This window comes from Aotus nancymaae, unplaced genomic scaffold (assembly GCF_030222135.1).
Source record: "Aotus nancymaae isolate 86718 unplaced genomic scaffold, 86718_ANA_hifiasm-v0.15.2.pri h1tg000019l, whole genome shotgun sequence".
Lineage (NCBI taxonomy): Eukaryota > Metazoa > Chordata > Mammalia > Primates > Aotidae > Aotus > Aotus nancymaae.
In genome coordinates this window covers 17,753,470-17,767,779 of record NW_026988431.1, presented here as the reverse complement: position 1 = coordinate 17,767,779, position 14,310 = coordinate 17,753,470, and the positions used below count along the sequence as shown (strand labels likewise).

The 14,310-nt window shown below is 47.7% G+C and overlaps 1 pseudogene; it reads right to left on the bottom strand.

The window, feature by feature from the left end:
• Positions 1–1,623: 1,623 nt before the first annotated feature.
• LOC135275934 (U6 spliceosomal RNA) lies at positions 1,624–1,724 on the bottom strand (annotated as a pseudogene).
• Between the last annotated feature and the right edge of the window lie 12,586 nt (positions 1,725–14,310).

The following is a 14,310-nucleotide window of genomic DNA, read 5'->3' as shown; positions in this document are numbered from 1 at the left end:
AGTTTTTAGATAAAGTTCCTTTGAAGCTGGGAACTCACTGTTGTGCCTAAGCCTGGGGATGGCCCCCAAAAGTGGTTTTTTTCCGCTTCTGTTGATAGACAGTCTGCAATACACATTACAACCACATTAATCATTTGGCTTTTTGGAGCCTGCTCCAGGAGGGCCTGGTTAGTCTGTGAAGGAATTCCAGAGCCAGTAGGTGGTCTTGCATCTGAGAAAGAGGAAGCTTGTTTCTGGGCCAGATGAGTGAGTGTGAAACTTCCTGCAGAGGCAAAAGGGGGCGGGAGGGGTGCAGATTTCTGGTAGGAGGTCTACCTGTAGCAAGTGAAAGGACCCCAGAAAAAGGCCAGCCCTCCTCTGGTCACGGGAGCCCCCCAGGTCCTGCAGGGAACGGGCATCTCTGGGGCTTCTCTCTGATTACCCAGCCCCCATGGACTTCATTGGCAGAGCCCACTCAAGCTGGTTACTGCTCAGAGAAAATTCCAGGGCCCTAAACCCTGAACTGGCTGCCTTTCCTCAGCCAGAGGGAATGGCAAGGAGGACCCGCCTTTCTGTTCTTGATTGTTTTAAGAAAGCGATGCGTCCAATAATTAGGTTCTGTGAAAAAGGAGAGAGAGGGGAAGAAGAAAAGCACCTAGAATAGCTTGCAAAAAATTGTATAAACAAGACTTCTCAAGGAGCAATTTAGAATAAAAAAAGAAAAAGGAGTTGTTTGGTCCAGAGCGTGGCGCGGTGAGGCAGGTTAGGAGCACGTGGATGTGACTATCGGCATCAACTTCCATCTCCAAACCATCCTTCTCCCATGATTTGACAGCGAATCACCTCCCTACTGGGAAGTGAGTGCATTTCATTTCAAGCTCACATAAATAAAAAAAAAGTAAGGCTATTACCCTTTTATGGAGTGAGTGAAAAATGTTTTGTGTGGGTAATTAGAGCATAAACTAGAATTTGCCAGGTGCTTTTATGTCATTTCCATAAAGTTTTATTGAATTAAGATAACAATGTTTTGAATTTATATGTCACATTTCTTCAGAGGGAGCAAAGCACATTCATATACATTTCCTTGATTTTTAAAAATCCCAGTGAAGCAAGACCCAGAAGGCACTATCATTCCTGTACAATAAAGACTACATGTAAAGTGTTTTCCTTTCTCTTTAGTATATCAAGATATGTTTGAACACTGTAAGAAATGCTTTTAGTCTCAAAAGAATGCCCTTATAATTGATGGGAACACTTTAATTTTATTATGTGATACTGCTTTATAAACTTCTCTACAGCTCTGTGAATTCCAGCTTTGATGCTGCACCTTCTTAAATCCTACTTTCTCCATTTAAACAGCAGTTTCAAAAATAATCTTTTTGAATATTTAAAAGATCAGAGGAACTGTTTAAATTCCTCTTTAAGACAGGAACATGATCGCGTAACACCCCCCCCTTCAACAGATGCCCCAACTATAAAATCAATCTTGAATTTTCATTATAAAAAAAAGAATTTATTAGACACCATTCTAGTCAATCTAGTGAGCAATTTAGAAAAGGAGAGTGTTTTTCCTCTCATGGGTTTTACCAAAGAAAAAATTGTTAACAGAATCAAAGATGATCGGGGGCACGTGTAAGTTGGAGTGCAAATGTGTTCTTTTTATTAAGAATTGTGTGTCATCTTTGTACAGGGGCCATGCTAATCTCTGTGTCATTCCAATTTTAGCATATGTGCTGCAGAAGCAGGCTCATGTGTTCTTAATGAAAAGGCTTCCAAAATTGAGACATAATTTACATGCTATAAAATTCACCTTGGTAAAGTATACATTCCACTGGTTTTTAGTATAGACATTAAGTCGCACAACCATCATTGTCTTCTCCAAGAGCATTTCATAACCCCCAAAAGAATCTCCGTGCCCATTGGCTCTCACTTCCCATCTCCTGGCCTCAGCCCCTGGCAACCATTCATCTATTTGCTGCCTCTATGGGTTTGCCTATTCTGGAAATTTCATATAAATGAAAGCATAGTTTTTTAGGTCTGGTTTCTTTCACTTAGCATGTTAAGGTCCATCCACGTTGTCACATGTATTGATGCTTCATTCCTTTTTATGATGAGTAATATTCCATTGTAAGATATGCCACATTTTATTTATTCATTCATCAATTGATGGACGATTGAGTTGTTTCTACTTTATTGCTAACATGAATAATGCTACTATGAACATTCGTATACAAGTTTTGTGTGGACGTATGTTTTCAATTCTCTTAAGTATACACCTAGGAGTAGACTTGCTGGTCCTGTGGTAACTATGTTTAACTGAAGAACTCCCGAACTGTTTTCCGTAGTGGCTCTGCCTTGTACATTTCCACCAGCAATGACTTACCCATTTCCCCACATCCTTGCCAACCATTATGATTTTGATTGTAGCCATCCTAGTGAGCGTCAAGTGGTATCTCATGGTATCAAGAAAGTGACCACTCAGATCATCAACAAAGGTTTGCAAATAGGATGTGATATCTATCCCCAGAAGACCAAATACCTACTAATTGTTGCATATTCTGCAATTTCCCTCCTTTTTTAATAAATGTTTTCAGCTTTTCTTTCTCTCTTTCTCTTTTCTTCTTTCTGTCTTTCTTTCCTTTCCAGATGGAGTCTCCCTCTGTCACCCAGGCTGGAGTTCAATGGCACAATCTCAGCTCACTGAAACCTCTGCCTCCCAGGTTCAAGCAATTCTCCTGCCTCAGCCTCCAAAGTAGAGCTGGAATTACAGGCACCTGCCACCACACCTGGCTAATTCCTGTATTTTTAGTAGAAACAAGGTTTTACCATGTTGGCAAGGCTGGTCTTGAACTCCTGACCTCAAGTGATCCACCCGCCTCAGCCTCCCAAAGTGCTGGGATCACAGGCATGAGCCACCATGCCTGGCCAGCTTCTGTTGTTTTCTTGATTGCTTGGAAAGAAAGCTGTCAGGAGAAAATAGGAGAAAGAATAATCCAAATAGACCTACACTTCAACATGCAAAATATGCTTTGCAGATTTGCCCCAAGTAGCTGTGTGCAAGAGTAGGAAGGCCAACCTTCCTAAATCCACAGGGAGGGGCTGTGGGAGCGTCTCTTGTGCTACCTGGCCCAGTAGGAGCTGACAGGCTCTTGGCAACACACATGGTACCAGCGTTCCCCGGCACCAGCATCCATCTCCTCAGTAAGAGGCATGTTAAGACTCTCTCCATGTGCAGCAAACATTGCTACTCTCCTCCAACCAAGGTAAGCAATGGCCCCAACTCAAGTGACCTTTAGCTCAGGGTAAGATTCCTCAGATAGGTCTTTAGTCCCAAATCTTTCAGAGCTCAATGGCCTTTTGAGGAAGCAGGAAGTTCAAAGAAGAGTTGAAAACTAGGCTCCCCTCTGAAACCAGCCCTATTGTCCCAATAACTGATATTTATGGGTTTTTTTATTTTTTGTTTTGTTTCTGAGACTGGGTCTCCCTCTGTCGCCCAGGCTGGAATGTAGTGTCACAATCTTACTGCAACCTCCACCACCCAGGTTCAAGCAATTCTCATGCCTCAGCCACCCAAGTTGCTGGGATTACAGGCATGCGTTGCCACACCCAGCTAATTTTTGTGTTTTTAGTAGAGACAGGATTTCGTCATGTTGGCCTGGCTGGTCTCAAACTCCTGGCTTCATGTGATCCACCTGCCTCAGCATCTTAAAGTGCTGGGATTACAGGCATGAGCCACTGTGCCTGGCCTGTTTTTTGATTTTAATGAACCTGTTCCCCAGGCTGGAGTTCAGTGGCACGATCACAGTTCACTGTAGACTCAACTTCCTGGGCTCAAGTGATCCTTCTACCAGTATAAACATGTTTTGGTAGATCATGTTCAAGATGTAATAGGATCTTTATTTTCCTATACAAGTCAAATATGACACATCGAGAATTAAATATGTAAATTACTTTCTTTTTAAGACAGGTTCTCACTGTTGCCCAGGCTGGAGTGCAATCACAGCTCCCTGCAGCCTCAACCTCCCCAGACACAGGTGATTCTACCACCTTAGCCTCTTGAGTAGCTGGGATCACAGGCATGTACCACCACACCTGGCTAATTTTTGTATTTTTTGTAGAGACAGTGTTTCACCATGTTGCCCAGGCTGGTCTCAAATTTCTGACTTCAAGCAATCCTCCTGCTTCAACCTCCCAAAGTGCTGGGATTATAGGCATGAGGCATCGTGCCTGACCTTTATTATTTATTCTGAATAAATATATAAATTGACACCCCCATCTTAAAACTTGAAAACTTTCATTTGTCTCATCTGAGTTCCTTCCTCAGGAAACTGACCTCAGACAAAGGACTGAAATTTACCAGATCACTGCATCCAGACAGTAAGACACCAGAGCCTTCATTAGTTTTCCTTACCCTTCCCTAGTTCCTGTTTTCCCACACACAATTCCATTCCTTCCCAGCTATATAAACCTCCAATTTTAGTCCATCGGGGGGACGGATTTAATACTTACCTCCCATTCTCCAGGTTAATGTCACCTGCCTTCTTCCCTGGTGATACTTGTCCAATGATTGGCTTTCTGTGTGGTGAGCAATGGGACTCAGACAGAACCCGTGGTGTTTCAGTAACACCTCTTCCACTCAGGTAAGTGGGTATATTGGTTCTGGCAGAGTCTGGCTCAAGGGAGTCACAGTGTTACAGGAACTCAAGACAGGCATCCTGAGAGGATGAAGACAGGATGCAAAGGAGAATCTAGGGTGTGTTCCCCTTGTGCTGTAGCATCCCAGGGAGAGCTTGAAGGTGTAGGGCCAGGAAGGAGCACAAAATGACTCGACATACAGAGGTTCAAAGAAGCCCCTTTCAGAACCTGGAGAGGGTCCCCTGAGGCCAAGGCTTTTACAATCTGTGGCCTCAGCTTTCATCTCCAGGAAGTCAGCCTTGAGAACTTCCTGTTTTTCAGAAAGCTGGTTTAAAGAAGCTGGTCCTGGAAGGCCCCGGGGATGATGGGATTTCCCCTGCATTGCCCGTGCAATTTATTCTAAATCCTTCATTTTAGTAGCAAGATTTCCTTCTGTGAGTGTTACAAACATGCACAATGACTGAATGATGGGTATGAATGAATAATGTCCGGCCAATGACGACTAGACCTCAAAGATGACTGTTCTTCGGGTACCTCTTTCTTTACTCCCATCCCAAACACAACCCTGACTAAGCTCCATCAGCCCCACAAGCTGACAGCTGTGGCTGTCCCTGGGTGACCCAGCACCCCATTCAGCTGGTGAGAACTACAGTTAGGTCACAGCACCCGCCTACACCCCCCAACTCTGCTCAGCTTCCCGCCGACCTTGGCTTAGAGCTTCCCACATCCACTGGAGGTGTGGGAGACAGAGGCAGAACTCAGATTCCCTACAGTTCTATCACCCACATCAAGGTTAGGGGTTGAGCTTTATCATCTCCAGGTTTTTTCACATTCTGTTTTCCTTTCTGATGTCCAAAGTCCTACCAAACCCCCAAGACTTGAACTTCTTATTGAAGACGTGCTAGTCTTAGCCCATAGCAGGGTAAACTGAATATATTTCTAACAAGTTTAAAATTGAATAACCCCAGCATCAGCAATTCAAATGCACAAGATGGAACTCTCTTTATTTGTCTCTTACTAAAATTAACTTGGTTCTGGTGCATTCATTTTTTGCTGAAGGTGGAAAACTTAATCTTGCCAATTTAAAACAACTGGTGGCTTCCAGTTTAAAAATCATGTTCTTCCGGGTGAAATGGCAAGTGCCTGTCATCTCAGCTACTTGAGAGGCTGAGGCTGGAGGATCGCTTGAGTCCAGGAGTTCTGAGCTGTAGTGCGCTATGCCGATCGGGTGTCCACACTAAGTTCAGCATCAATACGGTGGTGACCTCCCAGGCGCGGGGAACCACCAGTTTGCCTAAGGAGGGGTGAACCAGCCCAGGTTGGAAATGGAGCAGGTCAAAACTCCCGTGCTGATCAGTAGTGGGATCGCACCTGTGAATAGCCTCTGCACTCCAGCCTGGGCAACATAGCAAGACCCCATCTCTAAAAAAAAAAAAAAAAAAAAAAAATCATGTTCTTTTGGGTAACCAGGCCTCAGGCGATCTAAATTCCTGGGAGGCTGTGCACATGCCTGCTGGCTCTGTCCTTGCTGGCCTCTGCCAGTGGGAGTTACCTTTTCTGTGTGTTGCCAACTGTTTTTGATATCCTTGACCTGAAGGGGCCAGGCCAATTCCCTCCTTGTCTTCCTTGTCCCAACCACAAGGCCACTGCTGGTCCACCAGGCCCTCTGAAGTTCCACCTCACCCCTAAGACACACTATTAGTCCACTGCCCATAGGTCCCCATGCAGGATTCTCCAGGAGGGCTAGGTGTTCTAGGCTACACCCTGGAGAGCCAGGCCATCACAGCTTCCTTCTCAAGCCCCTGACTAATCCAAGATATTCACCCTTCCCCTTGCCATAGGGAGTTTGCTCTGAAGCAGAAGCACAGAACACTGGGCATTTCTCAGGCGCCCCCTGCCTCGAAGCTCTGGCCCCATCCACTGCAAGTCTTCCTCCCTTCCCAGCTAGCTAACTCCTATCTCTCCAGGCGGGAAACTCACATTTTCATCCTCACTCCTTCTATATTCAAGACCAGTGGTTCTCAAAGTGTGGTTTCTGGAACAGCTGCATCAGCATCACCTGAGGACTTATTAGGCACAGTTTCAAGCCCCACCCCAGATCTGCTGCATCAGAAACGCATCTGAACCAGCCCCTGCATGGTTATGACCAGGCCAGAGTTTGAGAACCACCCTCTGCTTCCAGTGTCTGCATCCGCCACCTCAGGTCTTGGTATTTTAAACAGTCTACAATTCTAAAGGCACTTTTCTTTCTTAAGCACCAGGCTTTCAAAACTTACCTCTGCTTAAAATATTCAAAAGCCTAGCCCGCAATCAACTGCACATATTTCGAGTGTACAATTTGATAAGTTTCGATTTATGTATACACAGTCAAGATAAGAAACGCTCCCCATCACTACGAAAAGATTTTTGTTGGGTCAGCATTCTGCTCTGGGGTTTGGTGGCTTCTTTCTTCCCTGGCAGGGCAAGCCCCAGCTATCTCCAGGCTTCAAGGCGAAGGACAGGGGAGCTGGGGCTGGAGAGGAAGAGCAGCCAGGAGAGAAAGAACATTGGGTAAAAATGTAAAACCTGACTTCACCACAGAGTCAGTCTACACCTACTGTGAAGGGAAGACTAGGTTCTTAACCCCATGCTGGGAACCGGGGTGGGGAGCGTAGGTAAGACGGCACACAAGACAGACCTCCTGACACTGAGCTCAGGTCCTGGGAGGAAGCCACGCATGCGCCTGAGCAGAGAGTAACAAGAGAGAATCCCACCTCACTGGGATTCTGGGCATTGGTGAGGTTTGGCGTTTAAACCGAGACCTGGAGATGGGTTGACCAGGGTGAGTTCTGGGCAGAGGAAGCAGCTCGTACCCAGGACTGGCTGCTGAGGGAGCTGAGCCACAAGCCGCCCTTTATCCCAGTGCCTGCTCACCTCGTAATGAACCGTGGGCAGCTGTGTGCCTTTCTCCCTAGGATTATTTAAATCCCTCGGTGTTGACTTAAGTCGTTAATACTTATCTCTGCTCTTTTTAGTTCAGGTTGCGAGGTTGCGAGCATAAACTCCACAGCTTGGGGTGTCACTCGTGTCATATTTCTTTGTTTCTCTAAATCAAGTGTCATCAGCTGAGTCCCACCCCAACTTACCATAGAGCCGAGACTGTCTTGCCCCTCTCTGCTCCTGGGGTCCTGAGGGTCCCACATAATCCAGAACGGGAGCCAGGGACCCTCTGGTGTCTGGCCCTCACTGACTACAAGGGCCAATGGCATCAGCTGGTTGTCAGAGTTGAGACGGTCCTTGAGCAGAAGGGCCCTGTGACTCTTGGGCCACACTAGGACAGGAGGTCTTTGCTGAGCCTAGGAGTCCCAGTGCCGTGGGCCAGCCTGCCTGACTGCACCCCAGAGCCTACCTCCTTACCCCCTTCCCAATTCTCCCACTCCCTCTCCTGGCTGGCCCTGGCCACCGAGGCTCCACCCCCTTCCCTCTGGGCAGAGCTCTCATCCCTTCTCCTGATATTGGCCTCTCCTCCTGGGCAGAGCTGTGGGTGAGCAGGTCCTGAGGAACTCACTGTCTTCCCTCCTCAGCTGGTGTGGGGCCCGGCAAAATGCAGCATTCTCCAGATCTGTGTCACCCTCAAGGGAGGGGAAGCTGGCTCCTTCCTGGGCTCCCCGGGCTCTGTCCTGGGTCACCTTCCTTAGGACAGTAGCTCCCCCAGGCACAGCAGGCTTCTGTGGCGGGAGGTGACCCTGGGCAGGAGCGAATCTTTCGCCTCTGGAAGGTGACAGCTCCTGCGGGGTTGGGGGGGGTCTCCTTCCTTCCAGCCCCAGGCCCTGCTGACTCGGGGGTTACCGTAGCCCCAGATCCTCTAGGGCTCCACATAAATAGGGAGGAGCAATGGACCCCAGCACTGCCCCCGCACCGCCCTCCAAGTTGGGGGATGTGTCCCAACTCATGTCAGCACCTCCCCCAAACCAGACAGGAAGCACTTGCCTACGGCCCCCTCTCCAGTGTTCTTTCCATCTGCAGAGCCCACGTGCTGCGCAGACTGGGAAAACTACTCATCACTCATTTGAATCAGAGGATACTTGTTGAGCTGAAATCCATTCCTGACTTCTCCTCAGGCACCCTCTCCACATGGGCACCGTCAGGCGTCTGCTTAGAGAGTGGAGCCCACCGTGCCATCCGAGCAGGACGCTTGGTGTCGGTGCAGATGATCCTAACGGCAAACGTTGCAGAGCCCTGTCTGAGGCAGCTGCGCTCCCAGCTCTTCACATAAACGGACTCCCTCCCCACAGCCCTAAACAGGCCATCGCTGGTGCCAATCGCAGGTGCTACTGAGTGGGCGCTCCTGCCAGCACAGACAGCCCCGCGTGGTCACTCCGACCGTCCCCAAGTGGCTCCACCCACTCAAGACCTCCAAGCTGTCTCGTCCTGCAGGCTCCTACCCTCGCCCAGGCCAATTGTCCACTCCTCCCTCCCGTGGATTCAGAATCTCCACTTTATTTTTAAAAACTTTTTGGCTGTCTCAGACAGTCCCTTTTCTTTCTGACTCCCGCACGTCGCCTGTCTCTGAGGCCCGCTATGCCCCAGTTCATGGTCTAAAGGTTATCTCCAAGCCTCCCTCCCCTTCACAAGTTTATATCAATAGCCACAGTCACCTAAGGTGACTCTGATGAAGCCCCACCTTGACTCACAGGGTCCCTTAATGAGATCTTTCAGATAATCTGGGACCCACCCCCATTTTACCTAAGAAAAAGAAGGCCCAGGAGGATGAGCTGTGGGTCCAGCCCTGCAAACCCTTCCACACCCAGGGATCCTGCCTCGGGCTGCCGCCGCTGCAGAGCCAGCAGGGTGGAGCCTGGCTAGGCCTCGCCCGCAGGTGTGGCTGAGTCTTAGGAGTCATCAACAAATGCACTGAGCACCTTCTGCTACAGTTTGAATGTGTCCCGGCCAAAATTCAAAATTCAAGTGTTATGGAATACTACAAAGCCATAAAAAAGGAACACGATCATGTCCTTTGCAGTCACATGGATGGAGATAGAGGCCATTATCCTAACTAAACAAACACAGGAACAGAAAACCAAATTCCACACATTCTCACTTATAAGTGGGAGCTAAACATTGAGTACCTGTGGACACAAAGAAGGGAAAACAGGCACTGGGGTCTACTGGTGGGTGGAGGGAAGGAAGAGGGTGAGGACTGAAAAGCTACCTATCGGGTACTGTGCCTATCACCTGGGTGATGAAATAACCTGTACACCAAACCCCCATGACACACAATTTACCTGCATAACAAACCTGCATGTGTAGCCTAAAATAAAATAAGTGTAAATACCTGCACACGCACACACACCAAAAAAAAAAAAAAAAAAAGAACAAAAACCCAAAAAACAAAATTCAGACGTTGATACTTAATGGTCAGTGTAATGGTATGAAGAGGTGGCGTCTTTAAGAGCTGATTAGGCCTGAGGGCTCCTCTCTAGTGAATGGGATTAAGGCCCTTAGGAAAGAGGCTTCTTGCAGCACTCAGCTTGCCTGTGCTTTGGCCTCCAGCCATGGGAGGACACTGTGTCCTCTCCTCTGGAGGATGTGGTACCAGGGCACTGTCCCGGAAGCAGGGAGCAGCTCCCACCAGACACTGCACCTGCTGGCACCTTGATCTTAGGCTTCTCCACCTTCAGAAGCATGAGAAAATAAATTCCTGTTCCTTATGAATTACCCAGTCTCAGGTATTTTGATAAAGCAGCATAAGTGGACAAAAACCTCATCTTAGGTGGCGTCCCCAGAGATGAAGATTGTGAACAAGGGATTGATTATAGAAGTGCTCCCAGGAGACGCCTGGAAGGAATTGGAGAGAGCAGGACTAGGAAGGGAAGAAGCCGAGCAAGGGTGTGATCTCAGTGACATACCAGCCTCAGCCTGATCCTGCAAGGAAGACATGGGGTGTACGTTCATCTGAATTTATCTCAGCCCAAGGCAAGAAAGCCAAGCTCCCTCTCTCCCATACCTTTATGCCCCAGGCCACCCAGGGGCCCTAAGCTCCCATGAAACTTGTGTGGAGACTATGTTAACTCATCCATCTTACCTCCACTGTGTGGCGTGTCCTTTTAGGAATAGAAAACAGGCACCTTGGCTGGCACAGTAGCTCACACCTGTAATCCCAGGACTTTGGGAGGCCGAGGAGGGTGGATCACGAGGTCAAGAGTTCAAGACCAGCCTGGCCAAGATGGTGAAACCCGTCTCTACTAAAAATACAAAAAATTAGCCGGGCGTGGTGACATTTTCCTATAATCCCAGCTACTCAGGAGGCTGAGGCAGGGAATTGCTTGAACCTGGGAGGCAGAGGTTGCAGTGAGCCAAGATTGCCTCACTGCACTCCAGCCGGGGCGACAGAGCAATACTCGATCTCAAAAAAAAAAAAAAAGAAAGAAAGAAAACGGGCACCTTTAGCTCTTTGTGTGCATATATGGGAAGAGGGCTCTAGCAGCCTCAGGGCAGTCCCCTGAAAGAGATCATAGAGGGGCGAGGGGCCTGGTGGGAGACCCGTGGGATTGCTGCAGTCACCACTGCAGGCCAGCCCTGTTCCAGTGATTCTAGGTATTCGCCATGTAAGTCACACGCCAGCCCAAGAAGTCAGCACAGGTAATATCCTTCCTGTTTTACAGAAGAGGAAACTGGAGCACAGACAAGTTTAAATCACTTGTTCGAAGCTGCTCAGTGAGTGTCAGAGGAGGGTTTCCAACCAGACACTCTGATCCACACCATCGATTCATGACAGCTCAGCAAGTCTCAGGACAGTGTGCGAGGCATGACGCCCCCGGTAAAAAGAAAGTGAACAGACCTCTGTGTGGGTATGTGGGGGTGTATAGGGAGGAGGTAACCAAAAACTGCTAGCCTATACAGAAGAGTACATTTATGTGTGTATGGCTATTTAATAGTCCAGTTGAAACGGCCGCCCAGATTTGTGTGAGTTTCTGTGCACCAAGCCTGCACCGGCTAAAGCCACTGTGCTGAAAACTCGTGGTGCTTTTCGGCCTGGGAATCTCCTGGTCTGTGGGCAGTGAAAATTTTTTTGGAAATGTGGTGGGCACTCACCCTCTGCGTTGTTCTTGCTGGCAACTGCACTCCGGAGCTGTTCCTATTTGGCCATCTTGGATCCTCCCCCGTTTCATTAATTTTTAAAAGCATGTACTATTTTTGTAAAAAGTTATTTTCATTTGAGAACTAATAAAACATAGCACAAGATACAGTCTTGCTCTTGTGGAGTTCATGATGTGATGAGAAATGTAAGATGCATACATACCATTCATCCCATTGTCGTTGCAAACAGAGTGGTACTGCTTACAGCGCTTGTGAATTGGTGACACACAATGGATGGCCAAATGTGCTTTGTCCCTCCTCTGTCACCAACTGCTATTGTGGCCTGAGCCTCAGTTCCACAGACAGTATAACAAGGGGATTGATTTGGGTGTGGCAGGGTCAGTTTCAACACTGCCCTGAGATATTCCAAGAAGATGGGTATTATTATTATTATTATTTTGAGACAGAGTCTTGCTCTGTCGCCAGGCACCAGGCTGGAGTGCAGTGGCACAATCTCAGCTCACTGCAATCTCCTCCTTCTGGGTTCAAGCAATTCTCCTGCCTCAGCCTCCTGAGTAGTTGGGACTACAGGTGTGCACCACCATGCCCAGCTAATTTTTGTATTTTTCAGTAGAGATGGGGTTTCACCATGTTGGCCAGGATGGTCTCCATCTCTTGACCTCATGATCCACCCACCTCGGCCTCCCAAAGTGCTGGAATTACAGGCGTGAGCCACCGCATCCAGCCAGAAGATGGGTATTTTTTATGAATGCTGCCAGTAATGTTTGAAGAGGTCAGCAGAGGAAAACCACTGAGTACAGATCTTTTACCTTTACATTTAAAAAATAAATATAGTCTGGGCACCAGTGGCTCACACCTGTAATCCCAGCACTTTGGGAGTCCAAGGCGGGCAGATCACAAAGTCAAGAGATCGAGACCATCCTGGCCAACCTAGTGAAACCCTGTCTCTACTAAAATACAAAAATTAGCTGGGCGTGGTGACTCATGCCTGTAGTCTCAGCTACTCAGGAGGCTGAGGCAGGAGAATTACTTGAACCCAGGAGGCACCACTGCATTCCAGCCTGGCGCCCGGCAACAGAGGGAGACTCTGTCTCAAAAATAAAATAAAATAAATATAATTGTTTAGAAGTCCAAACCAAGATAGGATTATGCTTTGGGATTGCTGTGGAAAAGAATTCTTTGTTCTCTGCCAGCACAGGAAATCGTACGTCACTCTGTGCACCCCATGTGAGTGACTGAGGGCAACACTCCAAACAGAGTTTGCAAACAGGACCCGCCACTTTTGTGTGTGAATAAAGTTTTATTGGAGCACAACCATGCTCATTTGTTTGTGTATTTTCTATGTCTGCTTTTGGCAGATGGTGGCCGAATAAAATCGTTATGACAGGGACTCTCTGGCCCACAAAGACTGAAATATTTACAATCTGGCCTTTTATAGAAAAAGTTTGCCAACTGCTGCTGTCAACAGGATTTTCTTGAGTTTACTTTGCCAAATGTCCCTGTAGCTGACAGTGCTGACCTCAGCCCATCACTAGCATGAAGGATGAGGAGGGTGTGTGGAAGCTGAGTGGCCCTGAACCTGGACGTCTTGAACCGTCTCTGATTCTTACCACGTACAGTCTTACATCCAAGCAGAACCTTGAAGTTCATGTTACCTGACCCGCCCGTAGTGGCTGTGTAACCAGAGGAGTGTACCCAGCTCCCAGAGCTCAGAGGTTCTTGGTCTCTCTAACCCCAAAGAATGGGGAAAGAGGCCCTGGAGGTGCAGTGAGTTTACCATTCGAATAAAATCATGGACCCAAAGAGTTTTGCAGAAGAGTGATTTATTAGACAGAGAGAGAGAGAGAGACCTGGCTTTCCCTACCTGGCCCACGCCTGGCAAAACCAGACAAAGAATTTGACAGTTGAAACCCCTCTGGTCTCCCGATGGAGGCTTGGAGAAGGTGCTCAAAGGAAATCCCTGCATTTGAAACCCCTCTCCTAGCGGACTCGGGAGAAGTTTCTTCAACGCAGTCACTCAGCTGCAGTCATCTCCAGGCATCTGTAACTGAACTCAACACACTTCTGAACCAGCGCCTCATGTTTACTTAGATGTGGCCAAACTACGACACCTTGGCAGGTGAATGTGTCTGCTGGAGGCTGACTCCACAGGGGACCAGCTCGAAAATGAAACATCAAGACCAAGCAGAATGCAGCTGATGGCCTCTTCCTTAGGCGGACAGAAGCGGCCTTCTGCTTCATTCTCACCTGTTCTATCCCTCTTTACCCCCCATTTTAAGAGCTCTGTCCAGTTTGCTAAGTTTAAGAGCTTTCTCCAGATTTCAAGTAAGTTGAAAGTTTAAGAGCCTTCTCCAGATTGCTCAAGCAATCTTCCCACTTCAGCCTCCCGAAGTGTTAGAATTAAGGGTGTGAGCCAGCCCCTAATTTCTCGGGCAGTGATAAACCCTGAGAGTTTTAAGAAGAGTGACATGATGGCCTGATGGGAAGAACTTTTTAACCTACTCCAGCCTTCTGCTTACAAAAATTTTCTGCAAACACTTGTTTGTATAATTAATAAAGGTTTGTGAGAACTAAAATCTTTATTTATTTATTTATTGCACCTAGGGTACAGCACTA